The sequence below is a fragment of the Vombatus ursinus genome, unplaced genomic scaffold, assembly GCF_900497805.2.
Source record: "Vombatus ursinus unplaced genomic scaffold, bare-nosed wombat genome assembly UNPS02014942.1, whole genome shotgun sequence".
Taxonomy (NCBI): domain Eukaryota; kingdom Metazoa; phylum Chordata; class Mammalia; order Diprotodontia; family Vombatidae; genus Vombatus; species Vombatus ursinus.
This window is the reverse complement of record NW_020954720.1, coordinates 23,814,581-23,827,526: the sequence shown is the minus strand read 5'-3', so window position 1 is coordinate 23,827,526 and position 12,946 is coordinate 23,814,581.

Here is a 12,946-nt window from a genome sequence, read left to right as displayed (position 1 = left end):
CTTTCTTTCTTTCTTTCTTTCTTTCTTTCTTTCTTTCTTTCTTTCTTCCTCTCTTTTAGCATGTCACTTCTTTTTGGCCTATTGTCCTTTTTCTAGCAGTGGTGTTCTAGAGCCAGCTGAAAGGGAGCAAATCATAATTTTCAGTGAGAGCCTTCATAATTCAGAAATCAGTAAATGATAAAATCAGGGTTCAATTTGTTCTTTTGTTGATGATCTAAACTTTAAAAAGTGGTGGACAAAATGTTAGTAAGGCAGATTTAACTTAATTTGTTTTGTGCAATCATTACTCCACTGGGAGATCTGGTTGTTAAACATTGTTAAACACAGCTGCTCTGAGTTAAAAAATGTTAAGCCCAAGGGCAAGGTGTAAGGGCAATAGCCTTGGTGTCAAACAAGGGACTAGAGACTAAGCTTATTTGCCATGCCTCTGCTTAGGTTGTTCAAACTTTTCTCCAGCCATTAGAAAGATCTTGTTGATAAAACCTGTCCTTTGTGAGTTCCAGAGCCTGTATTACTAGCTCCACCAAAAATTTCAAATGACTCCTGAAAGGCCACACAGCTAGTTTATAGTAGGACCAAGATAGATTCCAAGTCTCTTAGCTGTCACATAAGAAATGACTAAAAAAACAGAATATTTAACCTTGAAAAATAAAGATGTAGGGATACCATTTCTGTATTCAAGTACCTGAAGTGTCATCCTTTGGAAGACCTGTTCCATGTGGATCCAGAGGAAAGAACTAGAACCAACCAGAGGGATTTAGATTTTCAGTCAAAATAAGGAAGTACATTTTAACAGTTATCAAATTTGAAAAATGGGGCTACAGTAAGACACAGTGAGTGCCTTATGGTCAGAAGTGTTCAAGGATGACCAATTTTCAGGAAAGTGGTAGAGATGATTCATGGTACTATTAAGGGCTGAATTAAATGACTTGTATTTTCTTTTCCAACTCTGAAATTCTATGATTTTTAGACTAGTGTTTTCCTCAAATAAATATGTTTCTTATATTATTTTGCATAGACTTAAGAAATTTTAAAACAATTTGGTAAATATATAAGACCAAGGTGTTAACACTGATCTTCCAAACAAGGAAATTTGTTTAATAATGTTCTCAGCAATTAAAACTGACTAATTGATTCCTCTGTACAATTCTTACCTGAACACTCAAAGATTAAAGATCTCACACTATCTGTGGCCTTTGATTCCAGGAACATTACCATTACCTAATAAAATTAACCATCCTGTTCCTCTATAAATTAGAAATTTTGTCAAATATCTTCTTTCTCAGGTAAGGGCCCTATGCCTTAGAATAACCTAAATCTAATATTAGCCTCCATGCAGAGTCAATCTATAACTTTCATTAAACTAACTACTTCTGTGGTATTTCTTCTTAGATAAGAAGTAGGATGACCATGAATTTCTCAATAACAAAGAATTGTAGCTCTTTTGCTGTAGATGAGTTAGGCAAAATCAACCCTGACTATCTTTGAAAAATGGTAATTTTAGAATTATGTAATCAATTCTTGAGAGGCAAATTAAGATATTTCTCATCTAATTATTTCACAGTGAGATTTTCCTATTCCTTTATTATTTATGAGAAGTTATTTCACACTGCACATAATTTTTGTAAGGATAATGCATATAGCCTCTTTCATCCAAATTTAAGCTATTTTCCTGTTATAGCATAGCATTTTTACAAGTATTTTGAAAATCCTTGAATTATTGAACATCATAGGAATGCTAACAAATCTGCGAGTCTGTGGAACTCTTCCCAAGTCTTTTAAAAAGATACTATATTGTACAGTATATCATGGTATAATGTCATTCAGTCAAAATTACAGCAAAAAATACTTCCTTGCCATTTACAATCTTTATGAGCATTATAATTGGCAAATTGGTTTCTTTTGAAATGTCTCATAAGATCTGCACAGATAAACACAACTCTGACATCTTCAAGTCCTTTTGATAGAATTTCCCACGAAGTGAAATATGTTTTTCATAAAATTAATGAAACACAAAATCAGTAGCAGTAGCAAGCACAGAAAGTAGAGGAATAAAAGATTTGCTCTGTTGCTTTGACAGAGGTACATGATGAATACATTGCAAAATCACTTTCACAAAATGAGAAGACTGAAATCAATTTCTTGCCAGTGACAATTTATAAATGCAGATACAAGTCAAAGCTAAACTCTTCTTTTTCCCACTTCCTACTAAACATCTGAGTTTGGAAAAATTAGAGGTGTATTTGATTTTTGTTTAGTTTTGATTGATTGTTATTGTTATAGAAGAAGCTTAGAATTGAGAGTAGAAATAATTTTATATACAAAAGTATGACACAGTATGATGTCAAAATGGTCAATTTACCATTAGCTGTAATGTTATTTTAAAATTGCTAACTTTCTCAAAAATCTAGGGTTTTTTCTAGGTAATATAAGACTGACAATGCCATTTTATAACTTTTATAACTTTTTGTACCTCAGTCAACTCATGTCTCCTCTCCGAGCTTCAGTTTCCTCACCTGTAAAATACATAGCTTCAATCAGTTGATTGATCAACCAATCAATAACTATTTATTAAGTATATATTATATGTCAGGCACTGTGCTTGTTATTGGGGATACATAGACACTAATGAAACAATATCTACTCAGTAATCTTACATTTTAATGAGGAGAAAAGTACATCTAGAAATATAAAGAGACATTATAAAGAATATATGTACAGAATAAATATAAGGAGAAAATGCACAAATTAAAGGTAATTATGAAAGAGGTCACTAACATTTAAGGCACAAAGAAAAGTTTCAAGTGGAAAGTTATGCTTGAGCTATGTACATCATTTATTTTAATTAATTTATTTTGGTTTATCAATAATTACTTCCATATGCTTTTGAGTTTAAAATTTTTCTCTCCCTTCCTACCCACCACCCTCCCCAAGATGGTGCACAATCTGATATAGGCTATATATATACATTCTTGTTAAACATATTTTCAGATTAGTGATGTTGTAAGTAAAAATTAGAACCAATAGGAGGAACCACCAGAAAGAGGAAACAAAACTCAACAGAAGAGAAAAAAATAGCAAATAGTATGCTTCAATCTGTATTCAAATTCCATAGTTCTTTCTTCAGATGTGAATAGCATTTTCCATCACAAGGCCTTTGGAGATGTCTTAGATCCTTGTACTTCTGGGAAGGGTTATGTTTATCAATATTAGTCATCTCACAACGTGGCTGTTTTTGTGTGCGACATTCTCTTGCTTCTGTTCACTTCACTCAGCATCAGACCATACAAGTCTTTCCAGGTTTTTTTGAAGTCAGCCTGTTCATTACTTCTTATAGCACCAAAGTATTCCATTACATGCATATACCACAACTTCCTCAGCCATTCCCCAATTGATGGGCATCCTCTCAATTTCCCATTTTTTGCCACCACAAAGGAGCTGCTATGAATATTTTTGTACATGTGGGTCCTTTTCCCTTTTGTATGATATCTTTGGGAAATAGCCCTAAAAGTGCTATTGCAGGGTCAAAGAGTATGCACATTTTTATAGCCCTTTGGGCATAGTTCCAAATTGGTCTCCAAAATGGTTGGATCATTTCACAACTCCACCAACAATGCATTAGTATTCTAATTTTCCCATATCTTCTCCAACATTTATCATTTTCCTGTTTTATCATGTTAGCCAATCTGATAGGTGTGATGTGGAACCTCAAAGTTGTTTTGATTTGCATTTCTCTAATCAATAGTGATTTAGAGCATTTTTTCATATATATTTTTCATAGATGGCTTTAATTTCTCCATCTGAGAACTGCCCATTCATGTCTTTTGACCATTTATCAATTGGGAAATGGCTTCTATTTTTATAAATTTGACTTAATTCTCCATATATTTTAGAAATGAGGCTCTTATCAGAGACACTGGTTATAAAAATTCTTTCCCAGTTTTCTACCTTCTTTCTAATCTTAGTTGCATTGGCTTTGTTTGTGCAAAAACTTTTCAATTTAATGTAATCAAAGTTATCCATTTTGCTTTTCTTGATGTTCTCTATCTCCTGTTTGGTCATGAATTCTTCTGTTCTCCATTGATCTGACAGGTAAACTATTCCTTGCTCTCTCATTTTGCTTAGAGTATTAGCCTGTATATCTAAATCATTAACCCATTTTGACTTTATTTTGGTATATGATGTGAGATTTTGTTCTATGCCTAGTTTCTGCCATACTCTTTTCCAGTTTTCCCAGCAATTAATGGTGGGTTCTTGTCCCAGAAGCTGGGGTCTTTGGGTTTATCAAATAATTGATTACTACAGTCTTTGACCGCTGTATCTTGCATAGTTAACCTATTCCACTGATCCACCACTCTATTTATTAGTCAGTACCAAGGAATTTTGATGATTGCTGCTTTATAATACAATTTAAGATCTGGAATGGCTAGGCCACCTTCCCCTGCATTTCTTTTCATTAGTACCCTTGACATTCTGGAGCTTTTGTTCTTCCAAATGAATCTTGTTATTATTTTTTCTAACTCTATAAAATAATTTTTGGTAGTTTGAGTGGTATGGCACTGAATAAGTAAATTATCTTAGGTAGGATTGTCATTTTTATTATATTAGCTTGGCCTACCCATGAGCAACTGATATTTTTTTCCAATTATTCAGATCTGACTTTATTTGTGTGAAAAGTGTTTTGTAATTGTATTCATAGAGTTCCTGGGTTTGTTTCAGGAGGTAGACTCCTAAATATTTTATAATGTCTACAGTAAGTTTGAATGGAATTTCTCTTTCTATCTCTTGCTGTTGGGCTTTGTTGGTAATATATAGAAATGCTGATGATTTATGTGGGTTTATTTTATAACCTGCAACTTTACTAAAGTTGTTTATTTTTTCAAGTAATTTTTTACTTGAATCTCTAAGTATATCATCATGTCATCTGCAAAGAGTGATAGCTTTGTTTCTTCTTAGCCTATTCTAATACCTTCAATTTCTTTTTCTTCTCTTATTGCTAAAGCTAATGTTTCCTTTACCATATTGAACAACAGTGGTGATAATGGGCATTCTTGTTTCACCCTTGATCTTATTGGAAATGTTTCTAGCTTGTCCCCATTACTTATAATGCTTGCTGAAGGTTTTAGGTAGATGCTATTTATTATTTTAAGGAAGACTCCATTTATACCTATGCTCTCTAGTGTTTTTAACAGAAATGGGTGTTGTATTTTGTCAAAAGCTTTTTCTGCATATATTGACATGATCATGTGGTTTCTGTTATTTTTGGTGTTGACATGATCAATTATGCTGATGGCTTTCCTAATATTGAACCAGCCCTGCATTCTTGGTATAAATCCTACCCAGTCATAGTGTATTATTCTTGTGATAAGTTGCTTTAATCTATTTGCTAATATTTTATTTAAAATTTTTGCATCTATATTCATTAGACAAATTGGTCCATAATTTTCTTTCTCTGTTTTGACTCTTCCTGGTTTAGGTATCAGCACCATATTGTATCATAAAAAAGAACTTGGTAAGACTCCTTCTTCACCTATTTTCCCAAATAGTCTATATAGTATTGGAATTAATTGTTCTTTAAATGTTTGATAGAGTTCACTTGTAAATCCATTTAGCCCTGGAAACTTTTTTCTAGGGAGTTCATCAATGGCTTGTTCAATTTCTTTTTCTGAGATGGGGTTATTTAAGTATTTTACTTCCTCTTCTGTTAATCTGGGCAATTTATAGTTTTTGTAAATATATATCCATTTCACTAAGATTGTCAAATTTGTTGGCATACAGTTGGGCAAAATAGTTCCTAATTATTGTTTTAATTTCCTCTTCCTTGATGGCAGGTTCACCTTTTTCATTCTTGATACTAATAATTTGGTTTTCTTCTTTCTTTTTTTAATTAAATTAACCAAAGTTTTATCTATTTTATTGGTTTTTTCATAAAGCCAGGTCTTAGTTTTATTTATTAGCTCAATAGTTTTCTCAATTTCCACTTTATTAATTTTTCCTTTGGTTTTAAATATTTCTAATTTGGTGTTTAACTGAGGATTTTTAATTTGTTTTTTTTCTAGTTTTTTTTTAGTTGCATGCCCAATTCATTTATCTCCTCTTTTTCTATTTTATTTATGTAAGCCTTTAGAGATATAAAACTTCCCCTAAGAACTGCTTTTGTTGCAGCCCATAAGTTTTGGTATGTTATCTCATTTTTTCAGGTCTCTTGAATTAAATTATTGATTGTTTCTATGATTTGTTGTTTGACCCAATCATTTTTTAAAGATTAGATTATTTAGTTTCCAATTATTTTTAGTCTATCTTTCCATGGCCCTTTATTACATATATTTTTTATTGCATCATTATCTGAAAAAGATACATTTAGTATTTCTGTCTTTCTTCATTGGATTGTGAGGTTTTTATGCCCTAGTACAAGGTTAATTTTGTGTATGTGCCATGTACCACTGAGAAAAAAGTACATTCCTTTCTATCCCCATTCAGTTTTCTCCAGGGGTTTATCATACCTAACTTTTCTAATGTTCTATTCACCTCTTTAAGTTCTTTCTTGTTTATTTTGTAGTTAGATTTATCTAGTTCAGAGAGGGGGAGGTTGAGGTCCCCCACTAGTATAGTTTTGCTGTCCATTTCTTCCTGTAACTCCTTGAACTTCTCCTCTAAGAATTTGGATGCTATACCATTTGGTGAATATATATTTAGTAATGATATTATTTCAATGTCTATGGTGCCTTTTAGCAGCATGTAGTTTCCTTCCCTATCTCTTTTGATAAAATCTATTTTTGCTTTTGCTTTGTCCAAGATCAGAATTGCTACCCCTGCTTTTTTTTTTTTGACTTCAACTGAAGCATAATATATTCTGCTCCAGCCTTTTACCTTTACCCTGTATGTGTGACTCTTTTTCAAATGTGTTTCCTGCATACAACACATTGCAAGATTATGGTTTTTAATCCATTCTGCTAACCATGTTTCAGTTTTATGGGAGAGTTCATCCCATTCACATTCACAGTTATGATTATCATCTGTGTCTTTTTGTCCATCCTTTACGCCCCCTATTTATGCTTTTATTTCTCCTTTTCCCTCCTCACTAGTGTTTGGCTTTTGACCACTGCCTCCCTCAGTCCCTCCTCCCTTTTATTAGCCTTTTTCCTTTTCTTCCCCTTTACCCTTACTGCTTCTTCTCTCCCTTCTATCCCCCCTCCCTTTTCTTTCCCCTTTTCCCTCTTACTGCCTATAGGGCAAGTTATATTTCTATACCTAACTGATTATGTTATTCACTTCTTGAGCCAAATCTGTTGAGAGTAAGGTTCAAACAATGCTCATTCCCCTCCCTTCTTTCCCTCTTCTGCAATAGGTTTTTGTGTATTTTCTGTAATGTAATATACCCTTGTCTGACTCCTCCTTTCTAAGTACATTTTCTTAACTCAAACTAATCCACTTACTTGGATCCATTTAACCCACTTGATCAGATATTTTTATCATTACATCAAAGTCAACTTATATCCATCCCTTTTATGTATACTCTTTTAACATGGTGTAATAGCAATACAATTCTCAAGAATTGCAAGTGTCATTTTCCCTTGTAGGGATGTAAACTGTTTGCTCTTATTAGCAACATATTATATCTTTCTGTCCCATTTACCTTTTTATGTCTCTCTTGAATCTTGTACTTGAAGATCAAAATTTTTGGAAGTCCCCTATTTTGTTGAATATCCATCTCCTCCCGTGAAGGATCATGCTCATTTTAGCTGGGTAGTTGATCTTTGGTTGTAATCCAAGCTCCTTTGACTTATAGAATATCATGTTCCAGGTCCTACGGTCTTTTAATGTAGAAGCTGCAAGGTCCTGTGTAATCTTGAGTGTGGTTCTATGATATTTAAATTGTTTCTTTCTGGCTGCTTGTACTTTCTCCATGACCTGGTAATTTTGGAATTTGGCTACTATATTCCTTGGCATTTTCAATTTGGAATCTCTTTCAGGAGGTGATAGGTAGATTGTATTTTTAAATTGTATTTTTACCAAATTGCCAATTGTATTTTTAAAGAACTCTTCTACCTCTCTCATTTGCCTTTTAAAATCCTTCTTGAGCTCTTCTAAGAAGGCTTTTTGGGCTTCAGACCAGTTCATATTCCCTTTTGAGGTTGCAGATGTGGGTTTGTTGACAATATTGTCCTCTTCAGAATTTCTGTCTTGATCTTCACTCTTCTCCTAATATGAATCTATGGTACGTTTCTTTTTACTCATGATGTTTCTTTATTCCCTGGCTTTTAAAGAGATTGAGCTCTCCTGCTGGGGAGCAGAGGGCACTGACCCAAGCTTCTTGCGTTGGGAGCCTAGGTCTTGGTCACTGGCTTTGCATGCTGGGGCCTCTGATGTTGGCAGTTGAAGGCTGTAGGGTTCTGGCAGCTTACCTGGTATTGGGTTGGAATCAGTAGGGCTAGAACTTCTGGGCAACTTTAGGTTGCTTTGTTCAGCTCCTTTCAGATTAATGTTACAGGGTATTTATCAGATTGGGGCCCTTTGTAGTGTTGTTTCCCTTATATTTGCTGAGGCACTGGGAGACCTGTTTGCTATAGGGTGCCGAGGCACCAAGATCGTCTCCTGGTGTGCTAAAGGGGATCTTTCTGCTAGCTGGCTGGGATGCCTCCCTTTAGGTACTGCTCCCCTTCCCCCAGGGAAACAGGGGCCTTTCCCATTAATCTCTCAAGCTACTTGGGCTACTGCAATGCTGCTCCCCATCTTTCCTCTGGTTCAGGTGTTCCAGGGTTTTTCCTGGGGTGAAATTTTCTGGGCTTTCAGAGGTTGATAGGGGAGGGTGAGAGCAACTCCTTTTTTACTCCACCATCTTGGCTCCCAGAAGTGGAAGACTGAGCTATGTACAGCTGGAAGGAAGAGGTATATTATGGGAAGTAGTGAGAGGAGGAAATTCATTGCAGGTGTGGAGGATGGCCAGTTTGAAAGTACAAAGATGGAACATAGAGTGCCTTGTGTGAGGAACAAAGAAAATCCCAGGTTAGTCATATTTTACTGTACAGAAGGGTGTTAATAATATATAATAGAGCTGGAAAGCTAGACTGGAGTTAGGCCAAAAAGTGCTAAACACAGGACTTTTTATTTGATCCTATAGGCAACAGGGAATAATTAGAGTTTATTGAATAAAACAATGGTGTAGCCAGAACAGAGCTTAAGAAAAATCACTTTGGCAGTTAAGTCACAGATACTTAGACTAGGGGGATACTTGATTAAAGGAAACCAAGTATGGTGACATTGCAGCAATCTAGGCAAGAGATGTTGAGGACCAAAAAGTAAATGGCAGCTGTCAAAGTACAAAGATGTCAGAAGGAAGAGATGTTCTTCAATTAAAAATAGCCAGATTTGGCAAGTGATTAGATATGATCTCTGAGGGTCCTTTAAATTTAGGGATTCTTTGGTTATGTGTTTATTAGTTGTACTTGTTTGCCTTATATCCTAGGTCAGTTATTTCATATATGTAAAGAATTCCCTGTGGTGGAAAATGAATCCACCAATGGAACTCATGTGTAATTATATCCTTAAAACATTTCCTGGAATCTTGAGAAATTACATGAAATAGGATCCTATCTTCAGGTCTGTAAGGCCCTTTTAAAGCCATGTACCACAACATTTATTTTATAAATTACAAATGAAGACACTAAAATTCAAGGTAACACAGTTAGTAAGGAGCTCTGGAATTTGGCTATGATGTTCCTGGAAGTTTTCATTTTGGGATCTCTTTTAGGTGGTGACTGGTGGATTCTTTCAATTTTTACATTGTGCAGTTTTAGTTGATAATTTCTTGAAAGATATTGTCCAGGCATTTTTTATTGTATCTTTCAGATAGTCCAATAATTTATATTATCCTTCCTGGACCTAATTTCTAGGTTAGTTGCTTTTCCAATGACAAGTTCCATATTTTCTTCTACTTTTTAAAAACATTTTTTTCTATTTGTTTTATTGTATCTTGATGTCTCATAGAGTCATTGGTATCAGTTGCTCAATTCTAATTTTTTTTAAGGAATTGTTTGTTTCAGTGAGCTTTTGTACTTCCTTTTATATTTGGCCAATTGTATGGGGAGTTATTTTCCTCAGGAAATTTTTGTATAACTTTTCCCATGCTATTGACTATTTTTTATAGTTCTCTTGCATTACTCTCATTTCTTTTCCCAATTTTTCTTTTACTTGTCTAATTTGTTTTTTTAGAATCCCTTTTAAGTTCTTTCAGGAATTATTTTTGGATCTGAGACCACATTACATTTTTCTTTGAGGCTTCGTATGTAGCCATTTTGACACTGTTGTCCTCTTCTAAGTTTATGCCGTGAGCTTCCCTGTCACCACATTAACTTTCTATAGTAAAATGGTTTCTTTTTTTGCTCACTTTTTTTCTGCCTTTTTTGTGACCTAGTGTTTTTATGTGAGAGTTGAGTTCTGGTCTTGCACTGCCCCATGCTTGTTTTGCTGGGGCTCAGGGCCTTACTGCTAACTTTCACTGGACTTCAGGGCTTAGATATTTGCTTTTGGTGGAGTGTAGGCTTCCTTTCTGACTTCTACTGGGTAGTGGGGCCTGCTGTCTTCAATCTGAAACCTCTCCCTGTAATACCGTGTTATGAGAGGAGATGGTGAAGAACAGAGATAAGACAAATCTGAATTGCAGGGCCCAGAAAATGTTCCAGAAAGTAAGAATAATGCTTTGAATGACCATGAAATAGTTTTGCTAGGTTTTTACTAAAGTACTATCAAATATTTAGGATCCTGTATTTCATATATATATATGTAGTCATATATAATTCTCATTTTAAAGATGAGAAAAAACAAGTGAAGTGATTTGGCTAAGATCACACAGGTAGTAAGTAGAGCAGGGGATTCAAATACTTGTTTTCTGTCTCCAAATTGAGGGTCTTTTCCACTGCATCATTTTGATCTTAAAACTGAAGAGTTGAAACTGAAGGGGACCCTAGAGGTCATAGAATTTCACCTCTTCATGTTACAATTAAAAACAAAAGAGGCCCAGATAGTTATCCAAAAAAAGTCACACTAGGAATGATTAGTAGACTTCAAATCTGAACCCAGATCTTTTGATTTCAGCTTTGGTGCTTTTTCCACTATAAGTGGAAATTTTGAATCTTTAAAACCCTCTCTCTCTCTCTCTCTCTCTCTCTCTCTCTCTCTCTCTCTCTCTCATCAGCTGAAGAAGGCTGGTCCTAATAAGGGCCTGGGCAAGTAGGTTGAAGGAGATAGCAGAGCTGATTTAAAACTAGGATCTTATAATATGTTGTTTATAAGAAACACACTTGAAGCAGAAAGACATATACAGAGTAAAGGTAAGGAGCTGATGCAAAATTTATTATGCTTCAGCTGATGTTTAAAAAGCAGAGGTAGCAATCATGATGACAGAAAAAGCCAAATCAAGATGTATCTAATTAAATGAGTTAAGGAAGAAAACTACATCTTGCTAAAAGTTACAGACAATGAAGTAATATCAATACTAAACACATACGCACCAAATGGTATAGCAACCAAATTTTCAAAGAAGAAGTTAAATGAGTTATAGGAAGAAATAAACAGCAAATATATATTACTGGGATACATCATCTTTTCCCTTTCAGAGCTAGATAAATCTAACCCCAAAATAAATAAGAAAGAAGTTAAAGACACAAGTAAATTTTTAGAAAAGTTAGATATGATAAACCTCTGGAAAAAGACTCAAGGGGAATATAAATGAATATATATACCTTTTTCTCAATGATACCTACACAAAAAAAAATGACCATATATTAGTGCACAAAAACCTTACAACCCAAAATAGAAAAGCAAAATATTAAATGCATACTTTTCAGATCATAATACAATGAAATATATTCAATTATGGTACATGGAAAGATGGATTAAAATTACTTGGAAACTAAGTAACTTAATTCTAAAGAATAAGTGGGTCAAAGAACAAGTCATGGAATCAATCAATAATTTATTTAAAGTGAATGACAACAATGAGACAACATATCAATTTTTTTGATACATCCAAAACATTACTTTGAGGAAAATTTTGTCTCCAAATGATCACATTAATAAAATAGAGAAAAAGCAGATCAATGAATCGGTTGTGCAAAAACAACAACAAAAACTAGTAAATAGACAAATTAGAAGTCAGCAATTAAAAATCAAATTGGAAATCCTGAAAATCAAAAGAGAGATTAAGAAAACTGAAAATAAGAAAACCATTGAACTAATAAATAAAACTAGGAGCTGGTTTCATTATAAAACAAACAAACAAACAAAATCCCTAAATCTTACATCTGACCCCTACTGGCTGAGTGACCAATAAATCATGTTATTAGTGACCTCAGGCAACTTTCTAAGGCGCTGAGTTACTGAAGAGCTGTAATCTGCTTTGAGAGAGTGGGTTTCCTCACCAAGAGTTTAGGACATACTGAAATCATAGATCTCTCTCCTCCACCCCCCCCCAAAAAAAGAAATAAATGAAATTAAATTAGGAAACTGGACTAAATAATCTCTAAGGCTTCCTTTAGACCCAATTATTTTTATTTATATTTCTTTTTGAATTTCATTGACAAATGTTTTTGTGTTATGTTTATTTCCAAATATCTGTTCCCTTCCCTTCCCTGAGCTGACCCAAAAAGCCATCCTCTAAAACAAATAATTTTTAAAAAATTAAAAGCAACTTCACAAAATCAACCTGATAATTCACTCTGTCTGATGACATTCTTCCCAAAATTAGGGAGAAAGGCTGTACCTGGGATTTCATGATTATCTTCCCACCATTTCAAGTCAATACTTTCTAGGAAACTTCGAGTCTGGAGTCCTGAGAGTTGAATTTAGTTGCTCAGGGTCACACAGACAGATGTGTTGGAGTGGGATCTGAACCCAGGGTCTCCTAGCTTTGAAGTCAGCTTTCTTTCTATCACACCATGAAGACTCC